Here is a 3951-nt window from a genome sequence, read left to right as displayed (position 1 = left end):
ACATTCATTTCCGATAGCCTGTTTTGTTCTAAACAAAAAATGTCTCTTGGGTTTTTTGCCCAAAATAAACCAGTTCGCAGCAAAACATTATTTTAGGAACAACTACAGAGATACTGTTTAAAATCTGTTTAAAAAAAATCTGTTTTTCCGTTAACCAGCTGTCGCACCCCTACGAACGACAACCCTCAGAAGTCGAAACTTGTGCGAGCTAAGGATTAACGAGGTCTTACCTTTTAACGTGTGATTCCTAACACGGGTTGGACGGTAGCAAGTGAAGATCGATCGTTCAGACTAGGGCTTGAACCACCGACCAACACGGCAGTCAATTCGAGTGAGTGAACAAAGCACCCACGCCGAACCGCTTGGCTACCGACTGAATGCGAAAATTCGAAACTAATCTATCTAGTAGGTCGCTATTAGCCATAGTGACAATTAAATTGGTATGACGGTGTCAGTTTCTGGATTTTTGAAATTGAATTAATACTAATTGTGTGTTGTTGTTCTGTTTTTAATTTGTTACTTTAATAATTCACTTGTTATTAAAATGGCATACACAAATGAGGAAATGGCTGACATGCATTACGTTTACGGTCTGTCGCAGGGGAATGGGTTAGAAGCTCCTAGAAGATTTGCTGAAATGTATCCTCAACGGCGGCATCCTTCACATAGAATATTTGCTCGACTTCATCAACGATTACGAGAATATGGTTCATTCGACAAAAGAACGCAGGATTGTGGTCGCCATCGAGAAGTATGAACACCACAGCTTGAGGAAACAGTACTTAATTTGATTGAAGAATAACCTACTACCAGTACTAGAAAGATTGCTTTCCAGCTAAATGTTGATCATATGACGGTATTTCGAATTTTAAAGGAACAACTCTTATACCCTTACCATCTGCAACGAGTACAGGCACTGTTACCGCGAGACTTTCCGAACCGTCTTGAATTTTGCAATTGGATGCTGGAAATGATTAGAAGAAATTGTGACTTTCTGAAGACGATATAATTCACAGACGTAGTTTTTCTCGGGATAAGATTATTAATTTTCATAATTACCATATATGGGCTGATGAAAACCCTCACGCTATTGTTGAAACTAACGATCAAGAACAGTTTTCTGTTAACGTGTGGCTCGGAGTTATTTGGGATGAATTAATTGGGCCTCATTTTCTACCTCCTCGATTAAATGGTGAGGCATACGTTCAATTTTTAAGAGAAGTGCATCCAGTACTGCTGGAGGAAGTTCCTTTGGGCCTCAGAAGGGATATGTTTTTCATGCATGATGGGGCTCCCGCCCATTTCAGTCAAGTAGCACGTCAGCATTTAACTGAAACATATGCAAATCAGTGGATAGGTTGAGGAGGACCACAGAACTGGCCCGCTCGATCCCCGGATCTTAATCCTCTCGATTTCTCTATTTGGGGCCATTTACAGCATTTGGTTTATCGTACTCCTGTTCGCGATGTATTGGACTTAAGAAACCGCATCATCGATGCGTGCAGGGTAATCAGAGAGACTCCAGGAATATTTGAGCGAATACGTGGCTCAATGCGCCGACGTCTAGACGCATGCGTAATGTCTGAAGTTAGACATATTGAACATTTACTATGATTTCTACATGTTGTGTGTTTTGTTATTAATAAATTAGTTTCGTTTATTACCCTTTAATCGTTTAATGCAAGTGCTAACTACAAAATAACAATAAATCCAGTTCGCATTTATAACGATGTATCTCTGTAGTTGTTTGTAAAATAATTTTTTGCTGCGAACTGGTTTATTTTGGGCAAAAAACTCAAGAGACATTTTTTGTTTAGAATAAAACAGGCTATCGGAAATGAATTTTCAAATGATAAACAAATAATAAGACAAAAAGTTACATTGGAAATAAATTTTAGGGGTTGCGTTTTCCACCCCTTACAACCATGGGGTAAACCAAATAAATTACTGGCTAAGTGTTTTTTGGTAGTACAAAACGTCAGGTGGATTTCAATAGTGTAACTTTTTCAGTGCTTGTGAAAAAAATTGTTATACAAATTTTATGTACCCCGTTTAAGGGGCTGTAGCCCCTATGTACCCCCTTTGTGGGATGCTCCAATGAAATTTCTTTATATGAAATGTCCTATTTTTTCCGATGAGGAATCACCTCCAGTTACACCCTTTATAAAATGATTTGAAATCCCTGAAACAACTTAAAAAGAAGAATTAAAAATAAATAGCTGTAAATAACAATTATATTAAGCAAAAAACCTAAAATGAAGTAATAGTGAAATAAAATACAAGTAAAAATAAAACAATTGAGAAAAAAAAAGAAATACAAAATGAAAATAAAGATAAAAATAAAAAAGTTGAGAGATTTCAAGCCAAGTTAGTTCACGACGTTTCGATTGTTAGTATCTACAAACGTCTTCGGGTGATGACTGCACTGATTCCTCCGAGAGATAACTATTTATGGGTCGTTGGAGTACTTTCATTTATCCCCGCTTTTCATTTTTTCCGCTTCACTGGTTCAGTGGGAGATGACCGTTTGGCGGGAGTTTCCATATGGAAACCCATCATCAAGCGAAAAATGGCAAACTCCCGCCAAACGGTCAGCTCCCACTGAACCAGTGAAGCGGAAAAAATGGAAAGCGGGGATAAGTGAAAGTACTCGAACGACCCATAAATAGTCATCTCTCGGAGGAATCAGTCGTGTCGTCACCCGAAGACGATTGTGGATACTAACAACCGAAACGTCGTGAATTTACTTGGCTTGAAATCTCTTAACTTTCTTATTTTTATCTTTATTTTCATTTTGTATTTCTTTATTTTTATTTTTTATTCAATTGTTTTATTTTTACTTGTATTTTATTTCACTATTACTTCATTCCAGGTTTTTTTGCTTAATATAATTGTTATTTACAGCTATTTATTTTTAATTCTTCGTTTTTAGTTGTTTCAGGGTTTTCAAATCATTTTATATATTAGACACTGAAAGTTCGAACTAGTGAAATTCAATAGAAGGCTTGATCAGTTATCAAAATTTCCTTAATCTTAACAGTTATAGACATGATATATGCGATAGTATGTTTCATTGCATTTTAATCTTTATATGTCTTAGACAAATTAGTTTATATCTGTCTTACACGTTTCTTTTTTTACTAAGTTATACAAATATGTACTCTCACGAAATGATAAACCTTTGTTATTCTTTTGTTATATTTTCCATTCATTTATTTACTCGTATATCTTATTGACTTAAGTTTTCATATGTTCAATTCAAAGTCTATCTATTTGTCTATCTACATTGTAGATTATTTTTTATTCTTCTATTATTGATATGAATAATGGTTGAACTTGACGGAATGTTAGAAAAGTACTTTGAATAAAACAAATTCAGTTTTTTAACTTAGTTGTTTCTTTGCCATCAAAATTTTGCCTCAAATGAATCTAACAATAATGTCATAAATATTAATCTGGAGATCTACGACTTTTTGCGATACTGCGAGTATGGGTATTCCCCAATAGCTTTTTCTCGGGTAATTTTGAACGTTAGGTAACCTAACCTTCGAATATCCAATTGTTTTCAGATAAACACAATTATTAGTTCAAATTGTATCATAAATTATATTTTCAAAACAACACTAACATCGTTTTGTAGCTACATTGAAGTGAAGGAATTTTATTTTTATATGAATTAACAACTCTAGAAAAATAATTATTTATTCGAACTCTGCATCAAGAAATTTCAACAAAAGAGAAATATGAAATTAGTGTTCAGTATTTTGTTTATGTGAACACCTTACATCATAATTACGAGATAATAGAGTGAGTATTGAACTAATTATTAAAAGTTTATTGGATTGAGGTAGATCTTTTGAAGTCTCTGCTGGAAAAGCTAACTTGGTAACAATATTAATTTGGTCATGTTGGTCATGTTGACCAACACTAAATTTATAGAAGTGATAGTAT

The sequence above is a fragment of the Leptinotarsa decemlineata genome, unplaced genomic scaffold (genome assembly GCF_025532065.1).
Source record: "Leptinotarsa decemlineata unplaced genomic scaffold, Ldec_3_MD MMD2_tig00000035_RagTag_RagTag, whole genome shotgun sequence".
NCBI classification, from domain to species: Eukaryota; Metazoa; Arthropoda; class Insecta; order Coleoptera; family Chrysomelidae; genus Leptinotarsa; species Leptinotarsa decemlineata.
Note: the sequence above shows the minus strand (reverse complement) of the source record.